At 44.0% G+C, this 27,208-nt stretch overlaps 1 protein-coding gene across 3 annotated transcripts in view; it reads left to right on the top strand.

The window, feature by feature from the left end:
- OVCH2 (ovochymase 2) overlaps positions 1–27,208 on the top strand; it is a 60,361-nt gene that overhangs the window by 23,977 nt on the left and 9,176 nt on the right. For 2 of the 3 annotated variants that reach the window (XR_011075363.1, XR_011075362.1), the window contains exons 3-6: positions 5,387–5,439; positions 7,177–7,578; positions 9,087–9,278; positions 11,188–11,347. The gene's annotated coding sequence lies outside the window, so the exon portion shown is untranslated. Of the gene's footprint in view, positions 1–5,386; positions 5,440–5,972; positions 6,236–7,176; positions 7,579–9,086; positions 9,279–11,187; positions 11,348–27,208 lie in introns of all 3 variants that reach the window. The other variant, XR_011075361.1, reaches the window with a different exon arrangement.

The following is a 27,208-nucleotide window of genomic DNA, read 5'->3' as shown; positions in this document are numbered from 1 at the left end:
GTTTCAGTTTTTCACCATTGAGGATGATGTTGGCTGTGGGTTTGTCATATATAGCCTTTATTATGTTGAGGAAAGTTCCCTCTATGCCTACTTTCTGCAGGGCTTTTATCATAAATGGGTGTTGAATTTTGTCAAAAGGTTTCTCTGCATCTATTGAGATGATCATATGGTTTTTCTCCTTCCATTTGTTAATATGGTGTATCACGTTGATTGATTTGCGTATATTGAAGAATACTTGCATTCCTGGAATAAACCCCACTTGATCATGGTGTATGATCCTTTTAATGTGCTGTTGGATTCTGTTTGCTAGTATTTTGTTGAGAATTTTTCCATCTATGTTCATCAGTGATATTGGCCTGTAGTTTTCTTTCTTTGTGACATCTTTGTCTGGTTTTGGTATGAGGGTGATGGTGGCCTCGTAGAATGAGTTGGGGAGTGTTCCTCCCTCTGCAATATTTTGGAAGAGTTTGAGAAGGATAGGTATTAGCTCTTCTCTAATTGTTTGATAGAATTCGCCTGTGAAGCCATCTGGTCCTGGGCTTTTGTTTGTTGGAAGATTTTTAATCACAGTGTCAATTTCAGTGCTTGTGATTGGTCTGTTCATATTTTCTATTTCTTCCTGGTTCAGTCTCGGCAGGTTGTGCATTTCTAAGAATTTGTCCATTTCTTCCAGGTTGTCCATTTTATTGGCATAGAGTTGCTTGTAGTAATCTCTCATGATCGTTTGTATTTCTGCAGTGTCAGTTGTTACTTCTCCTTTTTCATTTCTAATTTTATTGATTTGAGTCTTCTCCCTTTTTGTCTTGATGAGTCTGGCTAATGGTTTATCAATTTTGTTTATCTTCTCAAAGAACGAGCTTTTAGTTTTATTGATCTTTGCTATTGTTTTCTTCATTTCTTTTTCATTTATTTCTGATCTGATCTTTATGATTTCTTTCCTTTTGCTAACTTTGAGGTTTTTTTTGTTTTTCTTTCTCTAATTGCTTTAGGTGTAAGTTTAGGTTGTTTATTTGAGTTGTTTCTTGTTTCTTGAGGTAGGCTTGTATTGCTATAAACTTCCCTCTTAGAACTACTTTTGCTGCATCCCTTAGGTTTTGGGTGATCGTGTTTTCATTGTCACTTTTTTCTAGTTATTTTTTGATTTCCTCTTTGATTTCTTCAGTGATCTCTTGGTTATTTAGTAGTGTATTGTTTAGCCTCCATGTGTTTGTATTTTTTACAGATTTTTTCCTGTAATTGATATCTAGTCTCAGAGCGTTGTGGTCAGAAAAGATACTTGATACGATTTCAGTTTTCTTAAATTTACCACGGCTTGATTTGTGACCCAAGATATGATCTATCCTGGAGAATGTTCCATGAGCACTTGAGAGGAATGTGTATTCTGTTGTTTTTGGATGGAATGTCCTATAAATATCAATTAAGTCCATCTTATTTAATGTATAATTTAAAGCTTGTGTTTCCATATTTATTTTCATTTTGGATGATCTGTCCATTCGTGAAAGTGGGGTGTTAAAGTCCCCTACTATGATTGTGTTACTGTCAACTTCCCCTTTTATGACTGTTAGTATTTGCCTTATGTATTGAGGTGCTCCTATGTTGGGTGCATAAATATTTACAATTGTTACATCTTCTTCTTGGATTGATCCCTTGATCATTATGTAGTGTCCTTCTTTGTCTCTTGTAATAGTCTTTGTTTTAAAGTCTATTTTGTCTGATATGAGAATTGCTACTCCAGCTTTCTTTTGATTTCCATTTGCATTGAATATCTTTTTCCATCCCCTCACTTCAGTCTGTATGTGTCCCTAGGTCTGAAGTAGGTCTCTTGTAGACAGCATATATATGGGTCTTGTTTTTGTATCCATTCAGCCAATCTATGTCTTTTGGTTGGAGCATTTAATCCATTTACATTTAGGGTAGTTATTGATATGTATGTTCCTATTACCATTTTCTTAATTGTTTGGGTTTTTATTGTAGGTCTTTTCCTTCTCTTGTGTTTCCTGCCTAGAGAAGTTCCTTTAGCATTTGTTGTAAAGCTGGTTTGGTGGTGAGGAATTCTCTTAGCTTTTGCTTGTCTGTAAAGTTTTTAATTTCTCCGTCGAATCTGAATGAGATCCTTGCTGGGTAGAGTAATCTTGGTTGTAGGTTTTTTCCCTTTCATCACTTTAAATATATCCTGCCACTTCCTTCTGGCTTGCAGAGTTTCTACTGTAAGATCAGCTGTTAACCTTATGGGGATTCCCTTGTACGTTATTTTTTGTTTTTCCCATGCTGCTTTTAATATTTTTTCTTTGTATTTAATTTTTGATAGTTTGATTAATATGTATCTTGGCATGTTTCTCCTTGTATTTATCCTGTTTGGGACTGTCTGCACTTGCTAGACTTGATTGACTATTTCCTTTCCCCTATTAGGGAAGGTTTCAACTATAATGTCTTAAATTTTTTCTCAGTCCCTTTCTTTTTCTCTTCTTCTTCTGGGACCCCTATAATTCAAATGTTGGTGCATTTAATGTTGTCCCGGAAGTCTCTCAGACTGTCCTCAATTCTTTTTATTCTTTTTTCCCTGTTTGTCTCTGTGGTAGTTATTTCCACTATTTTATCTTCCAGGTCACTTATCCATTCTTCTGCCTCATTTATTCTGCTGTTGATTCCTCCTAGAGAATTTTTAATTTCATTTATTGTGTTGTTCATCATTGTTTGTTTGCTCTTTAGTTCTTCTAGGTCCGTGTTAAACGTTTCTTGTATTTCCTCCATTCTATTTCCAAGATTTTGGATCATCTTTACCGTCATTACTCTGAATTCTTTTTCAGGTAGACTGCCTATTTCCTCTTCATTTGTTTGGTCTGGTGGGTTTTTACCTTCATCTGCTGTGTGTTTCTCTCTCTTCTCATTTTGCTGAACTTACTGTGTTTGGGGTCTCCTTTTCACAGGCTGCAGTTTGTAGTTCCCGTTGCTTTTGGTGTCTGCCCCCAGTGGCTAAGGTTGGTTCAGTGGGTTTTGGAGGCTTCCTGGTGAAGGGGACTGGTGCCTGTGTTCTGGTGGATGAGGCTGGATCTTGTCTGTCTGATGGGCAGGACCACATCCGGTGGTGTGTTTCGTGGTGTCTGTGAACTTATTATGATTTTAGGCAGCCTCTTTGCTAATGGGTGGGGTTGTGTTCCTGTCTTGCTAGTTGTTTGGTATGGGGTGTCCAGCACTGGAGCTTGCTGGCCATTGAGTGGAGCTGGGTCCTAGCGTTGAGATGGAGATGTCTGGGAGAGCTTTTGCCATTTGATATTACGTGGAGCCAGGAGGTCTCTGGTGGACCAGTGTCCTGAACTCGGCTCTCCCACCTCAGAAGCAGAGGTCTGACATGCGGCCAGAGCACCAAGACCCTGTCAGCCATACAGCTCAGAAGAAAAGGGAGAAAGAAAAAAAAGAAAGAAAGAAGGAAAAAGAGAGAGATAGAGAAAGAAAGAAAGAAAGAAAGAAAGAAAAAAATTAAATTAAAAAGTTATTAAAAGAAAAAAAATTTTTAATTGTTAAAAATAAAAAAATTAAAATGTAGTAAAAAGAAAGAAAGAAAGAAGAGAGTAACCAAACCGAAAAACAAAGCCACCAATGATAAAAAGCGCTAAAAACTATACTAAAATACAAAAACAAAAAAGGACAGACAGAACCCTAGGGCAAATGGTAAAAGCAAAGCTATACAGACAAAATCACACAAAGAAGCATACACATACACACTCACCAAAAGAGAAAAAGGAAAAAAATATATGTATCTATATATAAAAAAAAAGAGAGCAACGAAATCAATAACAAATCTACCAATGATATTAAGCTCTAAATAGTAAACTAAGATAAACATAAAACAAGACAAATTAGATGCAGAAAGTAAACCCCAAGTCTACAGTTGCTCCAAAAGTCCACTGCCTCAGTTTTGGGATGATTCATTGTCTATTCAGGTATTCCACAGATGCAGGGTACATCAAGTTGGTTGTGGAGATTTAATCCGCTGCTCCTGAGGCTGCTGGGAGAGATTTCCCTTTCTCTTCTTTGTTTGCACATCTCCTGGGGTTCAGCTTTGGATTTGGCCCCACCCCTACTTATAGGTCGCCTGAGGGCATCTGTTCTTCACTTAGAGAGGACGGGGTTAAAGGAGCAGTTGATTAGGGGGCTCTGGCTCACTCAGGCCACGGGGAGGGAGGGGTATGGATGAGGGGTGAGCCTTCAGCGGCAGAGGCTGGCGTGACGTTGCACCAGCTGAGGCGCGCCATGCCTTCTCCCGGGGAAGTTGTCCCTGGATCACGGGACCCTGGCAGTGGCGGGCTGCACAGGCTCCCGGGAGGGGAGTTGTGGATAGTGACCTGTGCTTGCACACAGGCTTCTTGGTGGCAGTAGCAGCAGCCTTAGTGTCTCATGCCCATCTCTGAGGTCTGCGCTGATAGCCGCGGCTTGCGCCCATCTCTGGAGCTCGTTTAGGTGGTGCTCTGAATCCCCTCTCCTTGCGCACCCCGAAACAATGATCTCTTGCCTCTTAGGCAGGTCCAGACTTTTTCCCGGACTCCCTCCCGGCTAGCTGTGGCACACTAGCCCCCTTCAGGCTGTGTTCACGCAGCCAACCCCAGTCCTCTCTCTGGGATCCGACCTCTGAAGCCCGAGCCTCAGCTCCAACCCCAACCCATCCCTGCGGGTGAACAGACAAGCCTCTCTGGCTGGTGAGTGCTGGTCGGCACTGATCATCTGTGCGGGAATCTCTCCGCTTTGCCCTCTGCACCCCTGTGGCTGAGCTCTCCTCCGTGGCTCTGAAGTCCCCTACTATGATTGTGTTACTGTCAACTTCCCCCCCACCCCCCATCTCCTCCAGTGAAGGGGCTTCCTAGTGAATGGAAACTCTCCCTCCTTCACAGCTCCCTCCCAGAGGTGCGGGTCCCATCCCTATTCTTTTGTCTCTGTTTTTTCTTTTTTCTTTTGCCCTACCCAGGTACGTGGGGAGTTTCTTGCCTGTTGGGAGGTCTGAGGTCTTCTGCCAGCGTTCAGTAGGTGTTCTGTAGGAGTTGTTCCACATGTAGATGTATTTCTGATGTATTTGTGGGGAGGAAGGTGATCTCCATGACTTACTTCTCTGCCATCTTGAAGGCCTCCCTCCTTAGAGCTCTTAACTCATCATGTGATGTCAGACAGACTGCGTCATGTTTCTGAGCTGTAGGATCATCTACATACATAGAAGAGACAGCATTCTCTAGAGCCTCACTGGGCTGCTGGAAGGGCTGGCTGTTGCCTTCACTGTGATGGTCAAGATGGCGGCCTTGCTTTCCCTCTGATTCCAGGGGTCCTTGGAGAGCCACTTTCCAACCCCATATTTTTTAATGAGGCCATACCTTCGATTTCTTTTCTTCTTACTTTCTAGTTGCCTGGGTGGTGAATGCAAACATCTATGATTTGGCCAAAGGCTCCCCTCAGGTAAGAGACTTCAGAGCTTCCCTTCTCTCCAGGCAGCCTGGCCACCAGCATTCGCTGTGACTGCCACAGTCCCACTAGATCATGTGGTCCCCACGGTGCTGTCCTGGGTTTGGTCATAGATGTTTCTGGTGTAGAACACAGGATTTGGACTAAATTTTCTTTCCCTTTATAAAGAGAGAAATAGGGAGGATTGAAGAGCCAATTCCAAGTCTGTCAATTGTGTCTAGCTTCACAGTGGAGGTCCTCTTCTTCTCCTGGGAACCTTCTGTTGCCCATAGGTCAGCTTTTCCTTGTTTCTAGCCCTACAGGACTGTAGAATGAGCAACAGTCATTTAGGAAACCCTCTCTCACACCCTCGTCCACCTGGAGCCATGTGGGCACTTACAACACAAGGGGGAGTCCCACACCATCCCACATGGTGACCAGGTACCCACACTTCAAGTTGTTTCCTTTCTGGGGAGAATTCAAGCATCCAAGCTCCACGAGCCTCCCTTCTTCAGTGGGTCTATTTTATGCTCCTTTTGTCTTATCAGAAAAGGTCCGTCACTCACCTCGTAAGCCACCCTAGCTCCTGCAGCACCACTATGGACTATGACTTGGCAACACCACTGGTGGACCCACGTCACCTGAATTGGCACCTTCGTGGTCACAGCCACAGGATGGGCACCCTCATCCAGGTCTGCGATCAGCCCTCACACTAGGGTCCTGGGAAACTTCCATCCCTGCAGCCCTTCACAGACTCCTTACCTACACACCTCTCTCAGTGGTTCTCACACTGCCCCTGTGGTGTGAACAGGTGAGGACACTTACCCCATGTTCACAAAAAGAAAAGAAACTGAGGCTTGTAAAGTCGAAGTGACAGAGTCACACAACTGCTGAGACAGAGCCTGTGCTTGAGTCAGCTTAAGTACAGTCATCTTTGCACTGCCCCCACTTTGGGACTAATTCCACACCACTCTGGTGCTATGCCACCCTTCCTGCCCCGAGACTGATCCCTTGTGTCATTCATTCTTTCACATGGTCACGTGCAAGTCTTCATTGAGCGCCATCTTCTTGCCACACCCTCAGTTAGGCTCTGGGGATGCAAAAGCAAATAAAACCCAATCTGTGATTTCTAGCATAGAATTTATGAACTGTGTGCAACCGTCCCCAGAACAAGGTGATAAACGCTGTAACAGATGTGAGCGCTACGTTCAGAGGGAACACAGAGAAGGGAGTGACTTCCTAGGACTATGAGGGAAGGCTTAACTAAGGATTAGACACTTATGCTGGGCCTTAAAAGAATCAGAAGTTTTTCAGGGAGACAGAGAAGGGAAGGCATTCCATTCAGAGGGATTGGCGTGAACTAAGGATCAGAAAGGCTAAGCAGAGGGATAGTCAGGGCAAAGGTGGCAGTTCTATGTGGCTGGTGCTTTGACAGGGGGAATTGAGAGGAGTTTATTTAAAATTACAGCCTGAGTCCCAGTTGTGAAGGGTCTTATTTTGGTGCTAATGAAACAGAGCAGGACCCTGTGGTCCTTGCCTCACCCCCTATGTCCTCAACCTGCCTTTTGTCTGTGGAAAAACTTTAGACAAAGAATAAGTTTAATCAGAGAAGTGAGAAAATGCAGAAACAAAGGAAAACAGTCAAAGGAGACCAAATAATAATAGTTTAATCATTAAGCATAGTCAAGGACCTTTAGTTCCTCCTTAAGGGCTATTGATATTCTGAGCCCTATCCTGTTAACTGATTTGCAGACACTGAAGACCCCACCAGGTGGAGGAAGATGACTACATGATGACCAAATTGAAGCCATGACATAAGCTACTTCGCTTCACACAATTCCGAGAACTGACCTCAAAGAAATGGGAACAAACCCTGGAACTAAAGGTTAACGTACTTAAAACAACCAAGATGACGCTGATCAGACCACCACATTACTGACTTCAAGATGACTGTCAGAGCTGACTGTGCTGTTCTGCTCCCTCCCTCCACCTACAACCCTGAAACTCCCCTTTAAAAGCCCCTGTCCCCGGAGCAGCAACTGGGAGTTGGTTCTCGGACAGGAGTCCACCCTCTCCCCCTGCTGCCGGCCTCTGAAATAAAGCAAGCTTTCCTTTCCTACCAACACTTGTCCGTCGAGAACTGGCTTTCAAGCGGTGAGCAGCCAGACCTGGGTTCGGTAACACTAAGAAGGTTAGACTCTATCCTATAGTCCAGTGATGGGAACTATTGCCCTTCGAGTGCAGAGGAGGCAAAAAAGAAAACCTGTACTAAAGAAAAATTAATCTGGCAGTTGAGGAAATGCATAGATATAAGAGCCCAAATGAAATATGATGAGGACTAGAAAAGTGACGAAGAAAAAGTAATTTCAAAAAACATTGTTTCTACAGACTCAATAAGATTTGATGACCAATAAAAAAAAAAAGAAAGAAAAAAAAAGATTTGATGACCAATAATGCTTAAAATGGAGGAAAGAAAAGAAAATGTCTCACACACGCACACGCACACACACACATGCACACACACAACTTCCAGGTACTGAACTCAAGTGATTGCATAGATGAAAGCTAACCATGATAATAGTTGGCATTTATTATTTACTCTGGGCCAAACCCTTTATGTGCATTATTTCATAGAATCCTCTCAGTAAACCTGAGAAATTGGTACTATTATTAACCCTAATTTTACAGATGATGAAATTGAAGCTCAGTGATCAATCTTTGCCCAAATATGTGGCCTAACAGGGATTCAAACCCAGGACTGTCTGAAGTTAGAAGAATTTGGTGCTCCTAACCAATACACTATACTGCCTCTACATTTACCGTTGACCCAGAAAGGGAATATCATAGCAGTAGCAGATATAGGGAGGGTGTGAGGGGTGAAGATGAATTAAGTTTGTATTTGGTAATTTTGGAGGTACCTGTGGGATGTCCAGCTACAGTTGTCCAGGGATTAAGAAAGCAGCCAAGGATGATGTGATATGAGAGGTAGCAAGTATGGGTGAGGGTTGCAGCCTTGAGAAAGGCTATTTTAAGAGGAAAAGGAGCAAAGGGAGCGAGGAGAACCTGAGGAAAGAAGCTGAAAGGAATGAGCAGAAGGGCAGGGGGAGAAGCAGGACAGAGCATGGAAGCTGGGGAGAGAGCTTAGGTTTCAAGAAGAAGGGTAGTCAATAATGTAAAATGCTGCACAAAATCTAGTCCTATAAGAATGGGAAAAGAGGCCTTTTGATTTGGTCATTGGCATGTTGTGGGTAACCTCTGTAAGTCAGGATTCCATGGTCTGATGGCTAAAGAAGGAGAATGAACAGGAGGTGACAAAGAGGCAACAACAGAGATAGATTTCCTTTTCAGAAGAATGGTCCCCAAGTACAGTGGCTAGTCTCTGGGCTGCTGATGCTTCTGGCTTCAGGAGTCAAGGACGTAGATATTAATACACTAGCATGATCCTAATAACCATTTATTTCTCAGCCTTAGTCTTCAAGGGGACTGCTTTTTCTCACAGCCATCACTTCTTATAAATGTTTCGGGTAATATAATTTTCTTTGACAGCTTGCCGAGAAACATCACATACCTTTTAATCCACAGAGTAGAATCCTCTTTCCTTTTGTCTTTATTGATAAAATGCCCAAATATCCCCTGAAAATATATTCTGCTTTTTTTCCTAGACCTTAATTGACTTTAACAACAGCGATTCCTTGCCTTCAAGGTGGAGAGATGTCCAACGAGTTTCTGCAGCTTAACATCTCCATCCTTGCCTCTGAAGCCTGCCAGGTGTGTTGTGTGTCCCTCGCCCCACGGATGCTCTGGAGAGCACTGGTGCTGGCTTCCCTTCTGGGGGAGGCAAAGATTCCTTCTGGGTAAGTTCTCCACCCACCATCTCTCTCCTCTCTGGCAGCACTCCTGGGGGACTGCGCAGCTGGCAACCTGTGGGAAAGATTCTGGTTGTCACCTGGTGGCTTGACAAGAGGGCCCCTGGTGGAGCTGCTGTGACCATGGGAGGTTAGAATCTTCAGGATCCTCAGGGACCCCCTATAGATAATGTCAAGAACCATCTTTTGAGAATTGAATAGTCCTTTCTAAAAAAGCTTCCTTTGGATTTTCAGAAACGTTCTACTCCAGATAAGGAAAAGGATCCTCCCTTTATATTTTCAGGGGTTTGGTTTCCTTTTTCCTTGCTTCTGGAATTGAATCACTACTGGTCGCAGTATGGGGTAGGGCAGGCAACTCTATGGCTTCAAAAGATCTATTTCATCCTATTTGGGGAAGAATCATACATTCTTTATTGCTGCTCAGTTCTCACCAGACTTATTATTAACATACATTAAAGTTAAATTAGCAGACAAAATATATCACAAGATTAATCTACAGCTTGCATATCAAGATTGATGACCCCAAAACCTTTAAGTCTCATCAGGGGTGCTTATCAGTTTGCAGAGAGCAGGCTCTGGCATAATCAGCTGTTACAAGTGCCCAACCCTCCTGGACCCCAGCAGAACTATCCTCCTATCCTTTCCTTTTCTGGATCATCACAAGTCTGCTCCCATCAGGCAGTGTGGTTCTTCCACCTCCCAACCTAGATCTACCAGGAACTGCATTTCCCTGCTCAGTTACCAGCCCTCAGGGCCACTGCCACCACACTCCTCTGTGTCCCCACTCTTCTCCCCTGAGTTAGTGGAACCCCAGTGGTGTCATTTCCTTGGTGAAATGAGGGAGAATGTCTCTCTGCTTTGTGCTACCCTCCATGAGTACTGCTTGGATCCTACTGTTTAATAGGGACCTCAGTGAAATTCTTCTTTCAGTTCTGGTTTAAGGACTTCACCCTTGCTTTCTTTGGGATGAGTCTAGCAGAGTCAATAATGGGAGACAATGAAGGGATATTTGTACAACCACGTGCATAGCAGCATTATTCGGAATAGCTAAAACATGAAAGCAACCCAAGTGTCCATTGATGGATGAATGGTTAGGTAAAATGTGGTTATATGCATACAATGGAATATTATTCATCCTTTAAAAGGAAGGAAACTCTAGCATATGCTACAACATAGATGAAACTATAGGACATTATACTAAGTGAAATAAGCCAGTCAAAAAAGACAAAACTGTTTGACTCTACTTATGATAGATATTTAGAATAGTCAAAATCACAAAGACAAAGTAGAAAGGTGCTTGCTGGGGCTGGGGAGAGGAAAGAATGGGGAGTTAGAGTTTCAGTTTTGCAAGGTGAAAAAAAGTTATGGAGATGGATGGTGGTGATGGTTGCACAATAATAAAAATGTATTTAACACCACTGAACTGTACGCTTGAAATGGTTAAGATGGTAAGCTTTATGTGTATTTTACTACATTTTTTTTAATTGGAAATAAAAAGAATGGAAGACACCACGATGTTCTCAGAATAGCCCCCTTAAGATGATTAAGGTTTCTTCATCTCCTCAGACTCTTTATACCTGGATCATTCTTCCCCCAATATAAATTCTTCCTCAGGAGTCTCTTCAGCCCTAAGCAAATTGACTTTTGCTAATTCCATCCCACCAGTTCAAACATCCCTGGAAAAGTCTGAAACTCAGACTCAAGCTGAAACCCACTCGTACATAAGGACATTAACTATGTCTTATAGATAGTCCATACACCATAATTGTTGGGGTTAATTTCTATGTTACACTTAAGATTCTGGGCACAGGATCAAAAAATAAGAAGCAAGAAATAAGCTCTTAATGCCTGTTGAAGCTTGATTTAAGAGCCAATGAAAAAACTGTTTCTGTTTCAGGGAGGGGGTCTGGCTCCTCAAGCAGAGTCCTGGAGGTGCCCTAAGAGTCCAGGTCCTCAGCCCTGTCGGCCCAGAAACTCAACGGTGTCAAGATGCTCGCTGTGAGGAGGCTCACAGGAAGTGAGTCCCAGACTCGATGGGAGGATATATAAACACAAAGGTGGGTGTATTAATGTGGGACCGGGGCAGTTCACTTCTAGTGAATGTAATATGTGATATGGGATATGTACATCCACCCCTCCCAACTTCTGCTGCCAAACTTTTCTGATGGACCACGAAGGTCAGGCATCATCCTCAGGGGCATCTCATCCAGGTGTGGGAGGGACCTACCGAAGCATTCCCCCATCACCGTTCCAGTAAGCAGAATGCTCATGACGCTGGGCAGGGTAGCAAACACCTGCTCTCTGATTTCCCTTCTTTCAGGCTCCATGAATACCCATCTCGTGTTAACACTGTCTGTCTTCAGGATAGACTATAATACAACGGCTCAGACCATAGGTTTCTTAACCACAGACACACAGTGGTGCTATGCACAGTGCACTACACCCTAAACAATGTGATCAGATTCAGGTGTTCCCTATTATCCTCAATCATCTGTTTATAAAGAATGTCCTGTCTTGTAATAAGGCTAGCCCAGTGCCTGCACATAGTAGACATTCAAGGATGGTTAATGAAGCTCCACCTATTACAGAAAGCTAGTCTCACTCATTATGCTTCAATTCTAGGTCATCCTCAAGAGTTCTAGGGCCACGTGAGTTTGCCCCTATATACAGTCAACACACATAGTAGGCATTCTAGTTTTCTCAGAATAATAATCATTTGGAACAATATACATTAACAAAAGTGGAATAGGGAAAATTTAAACTATTGATATATGACTGTATTAATCTCAGGTGTTTGCATCCTGAAACCCATTCCAACAAGATTGTGGTTTCAAATTGCTTTGAGTGAAATCAAATTGACTTGGAACAAGATTGTGAACATGATAATGTAGTTGAAATGATAAGCATGGTCAAAAATGAGTATTTCCAGCCGTTGCTATTTATCGATAACTTTAATACACTCTGGAGCATTTTATTTATTTATTTGGTTGTGCCAGGTCTTAGTTGCGGCAGGCGGGCTCCTTAGTTGTGACATTCGAACTCTTAGTTGCGGCATGCATGTGGGATCTTGTTCCCTGACCAGGGATAGAACCCGGGCCCCCTGCATTGGAAGCGTGGAGTCTTAACCACTGCACCACCAGGGAAGTCCTTCTGGAGCATTTTATATCTCTTTTTGCATCTTGAAAAAGTTTTGGTCTATTTTTCCTAATTTAAGGGGTGGAAGAGGCTGACTTGCTTTTACGCCACTAATTTCTGTCCAACTCAAAATATAAATATCCAGAATAAGAACTCTAAAAGGATGTATTCCAAGGGGTTAGTAGGGATTTTCTTTGGGTTGATGGGGTATGAGTGTTCTTTAGGTTCTTCTTAGGCTTATCTCTTCATTTAATCAACAGGCATCTGTAAGGGGCTCTATCTGCACCAGGTATCTAGGCACAAGGGATACTTCAATGAGCAAAATGGACAAAAATCTAATGGGATGGGGAGGCAGATAATAAGCAAAGAAGTAAAAAATATAGCAGTTGATAATAAATGATATCGAGTAAAATAAATCAGGGATGAGGGATAGTGAATGCTAAATAGAAGGATATTTGCAATTTAAAAAAATCTATTGTCAGGGAAGAACTGATAGAGACATCTGGGGAAAGACCTGAAGGTGGTAAGGGTGAAGGCTAGGCAGATATCTGGGGGTTAGAGCATTCTAGGCACAGAGGATGGCAAGTGCTAAAGACCTGAGGTGGGAGCATGTCTGAGATGTATAAAAACCTACTGGGAGGTCAGTATGCTAGGAGAGGCATAACCACAGGGAAATCAGAGAAGTTAGGTGGGAAAGGCAGCTTCTGTGGGACCTTATGGGCTAGTGTAAAGACATTGGCTCTTACTCCAAGTAGAATGAGAGGACATCAAGTGGAGTAGCAGTTAAACCCATTTTAACAAGTTCACTCTTGCTCCTATGTTGAAACTAGACTGTTGGGAGAGGGCACGGGACAAAGCAAGATCAGTCGGGAGGCTATTGCAATAATCAGGGCAAGAAACTGACATGTGAGTGGTAGCAGTGGACTTGGTGAGAAGCAGAGTCTGGACATACATTAAAGTAAACGCCAACAGAATTTCCAGAGAGACTGAATGTGAGGTATGAAAAGGAGAAGTAAAAAATGACCCCAGTGGTTTTGGCCTGAGCAACTGGAAGTATGATGTCGCCATTTCCTGAAATGAAAAATTCTGAACAATGTACATTAACCAATGTGGCAGAGGAAGGATTTGAACTATTTATATATGACTATATTGATCTCGGGTGTTCTCCTCCTGAGATGACTTCTTTAGATGACTATAAGATACAAGAATTCTGGGGGAAGATTGGGAGTTTGTATTTGATCATGTTAAGTTTGAATTGCCTATGGTCATTCAAGAGGAGATGTCAAGTAGACAGATGGATATATGGACATGGAGTTCAGGGGAAAGATCCAGCCTGCATATGTAAACCATCAGCATATTGTTGTTATTTAAACTCATGACATAGGACAAGATCACCAAGGAAACTGAGACTTGAGTTCTGGAGCACTTCAACGTTTACAGGGTTGGGGGAAAATGAGAAGGAATTGACAGAGAACTGACCATTACATTTAGCAATGTGGGTTTATTGAAATCTCAACAAGGGCAGTTTTAAAGGAGTGGTGAGAGTGAAAGCTTTCTTTGGAGTAAACTCAAGAGAGAATTTGATGGGCAGAATTGAAGATGGCAAGTATAGGTAACTCTTTCAAGAAATTTTATTGTAACTGGGAACACGGAAATGGAGTAACACCTAAATGTGGATATGGAAGTCGAGAGAAGGTTTTATGACTTTTTTAATATGAGAAAAATTACAGAACACATGTACTCTGCCAGGAATTATCAAGTAGAGAGAAGGAACTGATAATGAGAGGAAAAGATGGAAGAATTGCTGGGGCAATGTTCCTTAACAGATAAGAGGGGAAGAGAACTTAGAGGGGAACACAGCAGGTGATACACAGTAACAGGAGGAAAGGCAGAGAAAAGAGGTGCCTTTCTACATTTCTATACTTTCTGAGTTCTCTCCCACCATGGAAGAAAGTTATACTTGCTCTTAAACTGCAGGCTGCGAAAGACTGAAGTCTCAATACAAATGACCCAATCAGAGTCCTTTCTTCAAGAGCATCATTTGACATCTCTGGGCCTCAGCTTTGGCACCTGAAAAATGGAAGCCTTCTTTAAATTTGAAGTCAGGAATTCAGTTTAAGTTTGCGTGGCATCACAAAGAAAATGTTTTTTGTGCATTGACTGTATCACAGGTTGCCGTGGTGTAGGGGAAAGACCTACATTCAGAAACATGGGCTTGTGTCCTAGCTTTGTGACCTTGGACAAGGCATGGAATCCCTCGGAGGTTCTTTCTCCAAACTAAAGTGGTTGTAAAAGGATCACAGCAATTTCAGAGGGATAGCTCCCATTATGGGAAATGCTTTGCAAACCCTACAGTTCCATGAAAAAGAATGTTTTATAATGATTCTCAGAATGGAGGCTTTAGCCCAGTTTGTTCCATCTTCACTCGTTATTGCTTTAAAAAACAAACAAATAACCAACAGAAATTGCCCCCACAAACGCTGGCTGTGTTCAACTAGGAGGCAGGAATGTTTTCTTTCATTTCTTTCTTTGGGACATTTTCCCATTCTCCCTTCCTGGAGGCCAGCCTTTCTCCTAATATAGGTCTGAGGCTCCCAGCCCCAGCCAGGCAGCCACACCCCATCTGTGCAGGGGGCACTCTCCCCCGGAAGCTGCCTCAGCTGTCCTAGTTACTCCCTGTTGTCTCCACCACCCAAGCTGTGAACTCACAATTACATACTACCTTCTGGAGGCTCTACCCCAGCCCTGCCACAACAGATGCCATTTGGGAAGAGTTGAAGCAACTGCTGTAAACATTGGGGGGGGAACTCGACTAGCAGGGTTGGCGTAGCTCTGCAGACAGAGCTGCTCAGGGAGGATTCCTCTGGGTGTGGGAGGGATGACAGGAATAGGACTCCTCGAGCTATTCTTTTTTTTTCTTGAAATGTTTTTATTTTTTATCTCTCTATATTTTTTAATTGGAGTATAGTTTATTTACAATGTGTTAATTTCTGCTGTACAGCAAAGTGATTCAGTTATACATATATATGCATTCTTTTTCTAATATTCTTTTCCATTATGGTTTATCATAGGATATTGAATATAGTTCCCTGTGCTGTACAGTAGGACCTTGTTTATCCATTCTGTATATAAAAGCTAAATCTGCTACACCCAACCTTCCATTCCGCCCCTCCCCCAACCCCCTCCCCCTTGGCAACCACCAGTCTGTTCTCTATGTCTGTGATTCTGTTTCTGTTTCATGAACCTGTCTCAAGCTATTCTTTTGGCTCCTCCCAAACATACTGTTTCTGGCAAATTCTGGTCACTCCCAGCGTCTCAAGCCTCTTATCTTTATACAGTCTTATCCCATCAAGCCTGTGTCAGCACCAGATTGCCAGGAGCGTGCCAAGTTTTCCATGCCACATTTCCATTCTACAAGCCAAGGCTGAAACATTCCAGAAAGCAAAGTGTTACCATTGCTTTATGTGCAAAGCTTTATTTGCAGTGCTCAGTGGGGAATTCTGATTAGGTAGCACCAATATACTTTAGTTTAAAATCCTTGAAGAGGAAAACCAAGGAAACTCCAATTCGAGTAATACTCTGCCTAGGTCATGGTTGATTGCTTGGAGTGGGTTAGGTACTCCATCTGTGTTCTCTTATAAAGTTTACCCCAGTCAACTAGATTTGTCTGCCGAGGTCCTTTGTTCAGGATGACATTTTTGCACAATGCACAGGCCAGAACCCTGTGCAGAGGAAGGGATGGAGTGGGTGGGCTGCCCATGTGGCCTGGCAGAGACAACAAGCTGAAGATGTAGCCAGGCAGCAGGAGGCTGCTGAAAGAAAAGAAACCCATAATTAGAGCCACAAGAGCATCAGGACCAGAGAGGAGGGCCACCTCCTGCCTTCTCTTATCCAAATTAAAGGAAATATATTTTTAGAATAAATCTAAGTATAAGTAAGCCCTAAGAGACAAAAACAATAGTTCATTTAGTATATTAGTTTCTCACTGCTGCTGTAACACATTATCACAAATCTACTGGCTTTAAACAGCACAAATTTATTCTCTTACAGTTCTGGAAGCTAGAATTATAAGATCAGTTTCACTGGGCTAAAGTCAAGATATCAGCAGGTCTGGTTCCTTCCAAAGGCTCTGAGGGGAAAAATCCTTTTCCTTGCCCTTTTCAGCTTCTAGTGGTGCCTGCATTCTTTGGGTTGTGTCCCCTTCCTCCATCTTCAAAGTCTGTCACTCCAATTGTTGCTCTGGCATCACATCACCTTCTTCTCTGCCCCTCCTGTGTCCTTCTTATAAAGAATATTGTGACCACATTGGGCCCACGAGGCAATCCAGGATAGTCTCAACTCAAGATCTTTAATTTCACTGCAGCTATAAGGCAGTATTCACAGATTCTAGGATTTAGGATGTGGTATATTTGGGGGGCTGTTACTGAGCCTACCACAATTTAAGCTTAAAATGTCCATAGGTGCTCATTTGTTCAAAGGATAAAATAGAAATAAATCATTTTCAAAGTTAAAAGCTAATGACAAGCCCACAACAGCCTGGAAATTTAAGAAGCAAATACTCTAAGCACCAGCTTGGTCAGGGCACCAGTCTCCCCAGGGGAATCTTAGCAGTGAGAGGGGTTCAGTACTGTCATGTATGCTCAAACAGTGACAAGAGATGTTCATTCTTTCTTTTTTCAGCAAACACTTGCTGAGGGCCTACTCTTTGCTGGGCCCTCTTACCAAACTGAGGATGTGGGGAGTGAGACATGTGCTTATGGTCTATTTCAGGAGAAGAGTAGAAGATGAACCAAAATGCAGGCAGCACACGAACATATGAGGGACACATATAAAGTGTGCAGGACTGCTGAGGAGAGAAAAGAATCATTGCTCTCTTGAAATTACCAGGAACCCAGATAAATGCCTGCCTTCATCCCACTCCAAGATTAACAAAGCAGGATGTGCCGTCTGTCCCTCTAGTAACATGGAGGGACCGTGCAGGGAACATGAGAAGGGAGAATGGAGGGTAGAGGCAAAGTACTAAGAAATCCACAGTACAAAGTGAGGCATCTTTAGATTCCAAAGCCAAAAATAGACTTTTGATTGAATCAAAGGAAGAAGATTCATTCATTCATGCAATAAATATTTATTGAGCATCTACCAATTGCTAGGCACTGTTCTAGGCCTAGGATACAGCAGAAGTTAAAACAGACAAAGCAATTCCTGTCCTCATGGATCTTATCTCCCGGCAGGAAGAGAAAGACAGTAAGCAAGTTGGTAAGATATTGTAGTATGTCATCTGGTGATATGTCTTACAGAGACAAATTAAGCAAGCAAGGCACATAGAGTACTGATGGAAAGGATTGGTCCTTTCTTTAGTATTTATGGAGCTCCTACTAAACATACTATTTATGAGCATGTACTCTGTGCTGGACAGTGTGATAAATGCTGCAGAGCAGAGATGAATTTATTCACTCATTTGTTAAATATTTATTAAATGTTATCTATGTGACAGTCACTGTGATAAGCCCTGGGGACACAGAGTCTCTGCCCTAGTGGAATGTCCAGACTAATGTGAGCCAGCCATTTAAATTAAATATTCAGAAGTAACAGCTATGAATAGAATGTAATATGTACATCTCTTTTAATTGGGGGGATTGGAGCAGGCATCTCTAAGGAAGTGATATTTGAACTCAGACCCAAATAAGAGTGAAAGATATAAACAGTTGTTATAAACTATTGTAATTAGAGAAGTATGGCATTGTCACGAGAGCTGGGCAACTAGATCAATGTAAGAAAACAGGGAGGCCAGAACCAGACTCATAAATATGTGAAAACTGATATATGACAGGGGTGGCATTGCAGGTTAGTGACCAGGTATGAGCAATTTAATAAATGTTACTAAGACAACGCATTATCCATATAGAAAAAATTAAACTGGATCCCTTCTTCACATCATACACAGAAATCAATTCCAGGTGGTTGAGAGACTTAAAAATAAAAGGGAAAACCTTTGTCTTGTCAGAGAATATCTTGAACTTAGGTAAGAATAGACAAGTCACAAAGAGCACTAACCATAAAGGGAAAAGATTGAAGATTGATACATATGATTATATCACAATTTCAAACTTTTATTCATCCAAAGACAGAGGGAGAAGGAGAGAGAGAAGGAAGGAAGACAGGAAGGAAGAATAAGTTGCCTACTGGGAGAAAACATTTGTAACATTTGATATAATTGGCAAAGAGGTGGTCTCTAAAATATATAAAAGACTCCTAAAATTCAGTAAGAAAAAGACGACTCAATACAAAAATGGGCAGAAGTCATGAGGAGCCTTTTTTTTTTCAAAGAAAGAATCTCCATGAGAAAAAAAACCTATGGAAGATGTTCAACCTCCTTAGCAATTAGGTAATGAAATTAGTTCATAAGCCATCAATTGTGAAATTGATTAATAGATTAATCAATTAATTTCACAATTAATAGATTGCCAAAAATTAAGGTATCTGACAAAAATACCCTGGCATCTGGAGGTGTTGGTGGGGGAGGTCCATTATTTATGTGCCTGTAGTGGTGTGTGTTTGGGGGCTGGGGGTGAGAGTCCATTTCCTGGCTCCTCTGTCTTACTCAGGCCCGGGAAGCGGGGATTTACCTTTGCCACTGGCAGCGGGAGAATTGATGGGGGAGGGGGTTACCAAGGTTCTGAAATGTGCTGTAAAGAACCCCCATAGCCGTCTATGCCTGCAATTCTGCATCCTCTTTGGTCTTGTGTTGGGTACCTATCACCTCTCTCTCCCAACAGAGAATGAATGAATGAATGAATGCTTTGTCTTCTTTACCTCGATCACCACCCCCCCCCCACCCCCAAACACCTGGCCCCGGGACCAGGCTCAGAGTAGGAGCTCATTATGGATGTCTACTGAATGTATTTCGGTGCTCTTTGAATTGGCGTGAATTCCCATTTCTTTGACCAGCATACACTTACTTGCTCCAGGCTTGCTACAGTTTAAACAAGCAGAGGAGAGGGAGTTCTCCGTCAGGGATGCTCGGAGTGTGAGCCGAGAGGACCAGGAGGCAGAGGGAGCCGCGTAATAAACAAGGGACCTTAAACTAGGAGCGAGGTAGTCCCCAGCTCCCCGCGGGGCCTCGGTCCCGCCCTGGAAGGCCCTGGCTTGGGGCCCTGGGGGCAGGGCGGGAGTCCCGCGAGAAAGAACCTTCTGACCCCCGGCTCCGGCCCTCGGGGTAGGGTCGGAGGAGGTGCCGCGCGCCGCCGGTCCTGGGCGCGCGCTTCCCGGCCTAGCCCCCGTCCTCGGCGTCTTCCTGGTCTCCTAAACAGCGCCACTTCGACGACATGTTCGGCGTCTGGGTCCGGGTGAGTTCCCGGCGGCCGCTAGACGGCCCGGCGGAAAGAGGCCGGAGACGAGGGGGCGGGCAGGAGACGAGGGGGCGGGCAGGAGCCGGGCGGAGTCCGCCGGGGCCCGGGGACCTGGGCAGGCCGGGGGAGAGGGCCGGGAGCCGGTGTCTGCCCGGGGCGGGCCCGCGAGGGGCGGGGGGCGGGGTGGGCGCGGGGCCGGGCGGAGCCGGAGGAGGTCTGGTGCGGGCTGGGGGCTGGCGCCTGGCGTGAGAAGAGGGCCGGGCGGACCTTTCCCAGATCTGCTCCGGGCTGGCGGGCGTGGGGAGTTGAGCAGGCCCGCCTTGCAGGCGAGGTGGCGGGCTGGGGGGCGGATGCGGGAGCCCTGCGGAGCCGCTGGCCGGTGAGTGTCCAGGCCTCATTGCCCTGCTTCCCAAGGTGTTGGTGTGTCCCGAGGCGCCAAGGTAATGGAGTACTCAGAGGTGCTACCGAATTACGTCGTTTGGACCCTACCCGGGCCCTAGCGGGTGGCAGGAGAGCTCTTTTTCCATTTGGGTTTGAGCAGGCGAGTATAAGGCACAAGCTTTATTCAGGGGCCGAAGAATGGGGACGTGGGAACTAAGTTCACAGTTCAACTCCTCGCCCACCTGGCGGGAGGGATTTAATTTTAGAGAGTAAAAACAAAGCGAGGAGGAGTAAGGCTAATTATATGGAGGCATATGCAGTAGCCTACCGGGAAGGGGCAGAGCTTTTTCTGAGGGACTGGGTGCCATCCCCTTTTTATCCTTTTTTGGTCTTTAATGTCTGGTCTTGGCCTCCGGTAGGTGTGTCATTTAGTATGTTAATGTAATGAAATCAGTGTATAATGAGACTCAGGGTCTGTTGGAGGTCAGATTCATTGCCATCTTGGTCCCAGCTGGTTCTATCTGGGTTTTTCTTTTTTTGTGTGTAGTTTCCTTTCTTATCTCTGCACCCTTTACCTTAAAGATTTATGTTCACTCCTGCTAAAGGTGGGGGGTTGATGGGTTTTGAGCAAATATCTCCAGCAGCTCTGGCAACAAAATCGCCCCTTTCCTTGTTACTGCTCCTCATTCTTGAAGGGGGAAGGTCTGACTTCTGAAGCTGCTTCCTGCTTAACCTGAGCATAGTTTTTCCCTGGATTAGAGGAGCAGAACTGTTCCCTGACTAGCCTAAAATAAGTCTGATTTTGGCCAGGCTGCAGGCCCAGTGGCAAGTACCCTTGTGTTAGTATCATGAGAAGTTTGATGGCTTCAAGCTGTTTACTAACAAAGTTGATAAGGCAGCTAAGGAGGCAAGGCCTGAAGATAAGCAGGATAATAGCAATTAGTAGGCTAAGAAATGGAAGAAATCAAGTTCAGCTGGGGAGGCTCTGTTTGACCATATTCCAGATGGAGCTGAGCTCTGGACCTCGTGTGTTATATCTATATAACCGTTGAGCTTGTTCATATATCTTTTTTATGTTTACCTCAATCTGGCCAGAGTTACTGACATACATGCAGCAGGTTTTGTTAATAACTGTGCATATGCCTCCTTGCTCAGCCGGGAGATAGTCAAGAGCTAGCCTGTTATCGAGAACAACATGTACTAGTGAGTCCAGAGAAGTACGGAGTCCTTGTAAGGCATTCCCCGGATTTTTAGGCAAGTACTCAAGGGCCCACATGAGATTTTTGTAAAGTAATTTCATGGTATGTGACACCCTCCCCCCAGTCTGAGAGCAATCCCTCCTCCTACCAGAATGAGTCCTATTGCCCTTTTATCTCAGGGCTAGGTGACGTTATGAATGGTTATGCCTAGGTTCCGAGAACTTAGCTGGCCTAGCGTGCTTTGTCCCAAAAACTGGGCATTATCTGAACACTCATAGGCTAGAGCCCATCTCAGAGAAGGGAAGGAGGAGTTGGGGTTGTTCTGATGGGGCAATTGGTTTATTCGCAGGCCACCAAGGAACAGATACGCAGGGGGAGCCCATGCCTTACGCACTTCTGAGTTAAACCACCTCTGTAAGTGGATAGCCCAAGAGGGATAGCCCAAGAGGGGGTGCCTTTGCAGTGTGGGGAGAGAGGCCCACCTGCATAGAGGGGGTTACTGGGGGAGTCTTGGCTATTGGCTTTTCCCCTGGCCTTAGGAGGGCCATATACTAAATGCCAGACAACTGGCATTTTTCCTCCCCAGTGAATACATCTCCCACCTGGTCCTTGTGTGTATCCATCAAATCAGTCCACAGGGCGCCAATGGGTGAGATTTCTGTAGGAGTCAATCCTGGGGCACTTAAATTGTGGGGTAATGGAAGAAGAATTGATTGGAGTCCAGAGCAGCCCCAGGGTGTTATTGTAAGTTCCTCCCTTTGGTAGGGACGTTTGATAGGAGCAGCGGCAGCAAGATGGCTCTTCAGAGTGAGTGCTTTGTGTTCATTAGAAATGTTAATGGAAGGGGTGAGATCCAAGCAGGAAAGCAGAGTTAGGGATGGGATATGAACTTCAAGAGGGATAGGTTTAGCAGAACAGTTAGCCAAGGTGAGAGTGAGGTTGTCATTCTTAGGGGTAAAATGTAATACAGTAAGTCCCCTACATATGAATGAATTCAGTTCCGAGAGTGCGTTCGTAAGTACAATTTGTTCGTAAGTCCAACAAAGTTAGCCTAGGTATCCAACTAACACAATCGGCTATATAGTACTGTACTGTAAGAGGTTTATAATACTTTTCACACAACTAATACATAAAAAACAAACACAAAAAATAAAAACATTTTTAATCTTATAGTACCTTGAAAAGTACAGTAGTACAGTACAACAGCTGGCATACAGGGGCTGGCATCGAGTGAACAGGCAAGAAGAGTTACTGAATGGAGGAGGGAGAGGAGGTGGGAGATGGTAGAGCTGAAGGATAATCAGCAATAGGAGATGGAGGGCAAGCTGCAATTTCACTCACGCCCGACGTTGATGGCACAGGTTCTGGTTCCTTGCTGGAACCAGATGCACGTTCACATCTTTGAACGTTTACAACTTGAAGGTTTGTATGTAGGGGACTTACTGTACGTTTAATCCATAGGTGTCACTTTGAGGGTGGGGGTGGGGATAGATTTTGTCCAAGGACTATAATTCTTGAGAGATTTACTATTGCATTGAATTCCCATTTTGCATGGACAGTTGTAAGAGATAGGACAGAGAGAGTTGAGAAGAATAAACAACAATAGCCATTCATCCTGCTTCCAATATTAATATGCCTATATCCAGAATGGACAGAGGAGATGTTTGCCAGAGGGAGGGTTTTGGCAAAACAGCAGAAGCCAAGTAAGGCAATAGCAATGAAAAGGCCAGCTACTGAGCCTATCCATCACATTACTTATTTATTGGTAAGTTTGTCCTTTTGAAAAGTAACAAGGTCTTTGACACGTTCACAGGTGTATTGAGTGTGTGGCTCAGTAACTTCTTCCTCAGGCTGTCTTCACTCTGATATGGTGGGCCCATGGAGTAACGCCCTGTAATTTTAAGGCAGATAGAGTAGTCAAGATTACTAGAAAAGGTCCTATCCGCTTGGGGTCTAAGTGATCTTGTGGATTCTTAGCCATCCAGGTTTTCAAATAAACCCAACCCCGAGGGAACAAAGGATGTAAAATCATGTCAGAAGGGGACGGCAATTCCTGATTCCCGTCAGCGTGTAAGCCTTGATTATTTTCCCTGTCTGTACGGCATATTTCAGTCAGTCCATATCCCTAAGGTTGGCCTTGTAGCTGGCTCCTTCAGGAATAGGCCTCCCATACATTATCTCATATGGACCTAATCTGAGCTTTCCTTTAGAGGCTGTTCGCATTCTTAGACGTGCTATGGGGAGAAGGGAGATCCAGGGTTGATGAGTCTCTTGACATAATTTGGCAAAATTTCTTTTGAGAGTTTGATTTCTTCTTTCTGCTTTCCCTGAGGATTGTGGTCACCAAAGCAGAGTGCAAACTCTATTTAATTCCTAGGGCTCTTGAGACTCCTTTAGTAGTTTGAGAAATAAAGGTGGGCTCATTGTCACTTTGAGTGGATTTAGGGAGCCCAAACTGAGGGATCGTTTCCTTGAGCAGGGCCTTAGAGACCTCCAAGGTGGTCTGTGTTGGGGTGGGAAATGCCTCCATCCAGCCGGAGAAGGTGTCAGTCAGACCCAACAAATACCTAAAATTTCCTTGTGCCCAGGGCTTTACTGTAAATTCACTTTGCCAGTTCTGACCTGGATATGTGCATCTATACTAGGTGGGGGTCACTCCCTTGACCTGTGGGGGTGAGTGTTGGGCTTATTCTGGAGGTAGATAGGGCAAGCTTCAACCACCTGTTTCAGGAGTAGTCATGGATTTGATGAGCCATTGATATAGTGTCTCCTGCCCATAATGTGTGCTCTGGTAAGCTTCCCAGACAGCTTGGAGTACAATAGCTGACAGGAAGAGCAGCTGCCCATGATCATTAGCCATCCATCCTAGTTATTCTGGGCTTTTAAAATAGCGCCATCTCAAAGCCTTTTCTCTTTCTTCTGGAGTGGATATGGGAGTGTAGGAGTTAGGGTCTGGGGAGCTGATAGCAGTGCCATTTGAGGTCTGTCCCCACCCTCTGTTGTTTGTTTAGCTACCATATCTGCCCTGTTATTTCCTTTTATTATTTCTGCTTCTCTCTTTTGATGGTCTTTACAGTGAATAACTGCTATAGGAGTATAGCCTTCAGCATCTGTATAATCCGCCCCGCCCCCTTTTTATCTGTTTATTTCCTGAGGTCAGGATTCCCTTCTCCTTTCAGGTGGCCCCATGGGTGTCATGGCCCCATGGGTGCATAGGATTGAATAGGCATATTTAGAGTCAGTGTTGATATTGACAACTTTCCCTTTTCCCAGTTCTAGTGCTCTGATTAGGGCAATTAATTCAGCCCTTTGAACAGAGCAGCCAGAGGGTAAGGCTTTAGCTTCTACCACTTCAGTGATGGAAACTACAGCATATCCTGCCTTTCATTTTCCATCTTTCATAAAGCTGCTCCCAGCAGTGAACCATTCCAATTCTGCATTCCGTCTAGGGGAGATCTTTAAGTCAGGCTTGCTGCATTAAACCTGTTCCCGAACTTCCTCACAATGATGAGTTAATTTTGGACCTGTCTGAGGTAGCAAGGAGGCAAGGTTAAGGACATTACAGAGCCTCAGAGTCACAGATGGGTTGTCTAGAAGCATGGCTTGGACTTGGAGGGTTTGATGGGTGTTGGGGAGTGGGGGGTGTGGAGCGCAGTGGCTTGAAGTGGGATCTTAGTTCCCCAACTGGGGAGTGAACCTGGGTTGCAACAGTGAAAGCTCCAAATCCTAGCCACTAGACCACGAGGGCCATCAGGCCTGAAATGGGACCTCGGTCCTTGTCTTCTTTGAAAAAAGAATTTAGCAGAGATGTAATCAAGACAATATGGTACTGGCACAAAAACAGAAATATAGATCAATGGAACAAGATAGAAAGCCCAGAGATAAACCCACGCACCTATGGTCAACTAGTCTATGACAAAGGGGGCAAGGATATACAATGGAGAAAAGACAGTCTCTTCAATAAGTGGTGCTGGGAAAACTGGACAGCTACATGTAAAAGAATGAAATTAGAACCCTCCCTAACACCATACACAAAAATAAACTCAAAATGGATTAGACACCTAAATGTAAGACCGGGCACTATAAAACTCTTAGAGGAAAACGTAGGAAGAACACTCTTTGACATAAATCACAGCAAGATCTTTTTTGATCCACCTCCTAGAGAAATGGAAATAAAAACAAATAAACAAATGGGACCTAATGAAACTTCAAAGCTTTTGCACAGCAAAGGAAACCATAAACAAGACGAAAAGACAACCCCCAGAATGGGAGAAAATATTTGCAAATGAATCATCGGACAAAGGATTAATCTCCAAAATATATAAACAGCTCATGCAGCTCAATATTAAAAAAAAACAAACAACCCAATCCAAAAATGGGCAGAAGACCTAAATAGACATTTCTCCAAAGAAGACATACAGATGGCCAAGAAGCACATGAAAAGCTGCTCAACAGCACTAATTATTAGAGAAATGCAAATCAAAACTACAGTGAACTATCACCTCACACCAGTTAGAATGGGCATCATCAGAAAATCTACAAACAACAAATGCTGGAGAGGGTGTGGAGAAAAGGGAACCCTCTTGCACTGTTGGTGGGAATGTAAATTGATACAGCCACTACAGAGAACAGTATGGAGGTTCCTTAAAAAACTAAGAATAGAATTACCATATGATCCAGCAATCCCACTACTGGGCATATACCCAGAGGAAGCCATAATTCAAAAAGACACATGCACCCCAATGTTCATTGCAGCACTATTTACAATAGCCAGGTCATGGAAGCAACCTAAATGCCCATCGACAGACGAATGGATAAAGCAGTTGTGGTACATATATACAATGGAATATTACTCAGCCATAAAAAGGAACGAAATTGGGTCATTTGTGGAGACGTGGATGCATCTAGAGACTGTCATACAGAGTGAAGTAAGTCAGAAAGAGAAAAACAAATATCGTATATTAATGCATGTATGTGGAACCTAGAAAATGGTACAGATGAATCGGTTTACAGAGCAGAAATTGAGACACAGAAGTAGAGAAGAAATGTATGGACACCAAGGGGGGAAAGCAGCGGGGGGTGGGGGTTGTGGTGTGATGAATTGGGAGATTGGGACTGACATGTATACACTGATGTGTATAAAATGGATGACTAATAAGAAAATAAATAAACATTAAAAAATAATTAAAAAAAATATTTAGCAGAGAGACAGAAGGTAGTGAAGTGGGTAAAGCATTTATTAGAAGCAGAGTACATGTGAAAAGGACACACGGGTGGGTTCAGAGAGAGAGTCACGCTTTGGGGGTGTCTTAAATTGCTTATATAGCATCAGTTTTATGGGTCTTTGTTTTCCTCTGGCCAGTCATCTTGCTTCGTTCCCATATCTGATCTGACTCAGGCTCTCCCCCATGCGTGCTCACATCTTTTAGCCAAGATGGATTCCAGCGTGAGGGTTTCTGGGAGGTTGGCAGGACATATTATGGGTTAGCATCTCTTCCCTTCCCTGACCCCTGAGGATCATTTCTGCTCATGTGTAGTTTGGGAGGTCTTCTTGACCTCAAGAACGAGAAGTATGTAACCTCCTTATCTTTTTACCCAAGCAGGGCTTAGCACCTCTCTGCTCCTGCCATTGTCTTTATCTTGAAGTGTCTGTCCTCAGGAGACAAATTTCAGCTGCTCAGCCTGGGGCCCATCTATCCCCTGCCTCAGAAGTAGGGGATACCTGCCCCCGCTTTCCTTAATGAGGGCTCGGAGGCAATGGGAGGTCTAGATCAGGGGTCCCTAACCCCCAGGCCATGGACCAGAATCGGGCCACACAGCAGGAGGTGAGCGACAGGTGCGCGAGCAAAGCTTC

Source organism: Eschrichtius robustus, chromosome 11, assembly GCF_028021215.1.
Source record: "Eschrichtius robustus isolate mEscRob2 chromosome 11, mEscRob2.pri, whole genome shotgun sequence".
NCBI classification, from domain to species: domain Eukaryota; kingdom Metazoa; phylum Chordata; class Mammalia; order Artiodactyla; family Eschrichtiidae; genus Eschrichtius; species Eschrichtius robustus.
Note: the sequence above shows the minus strand (reverse complement) of the source record. Positions and strands in the feature narration are given on the sequence as shown.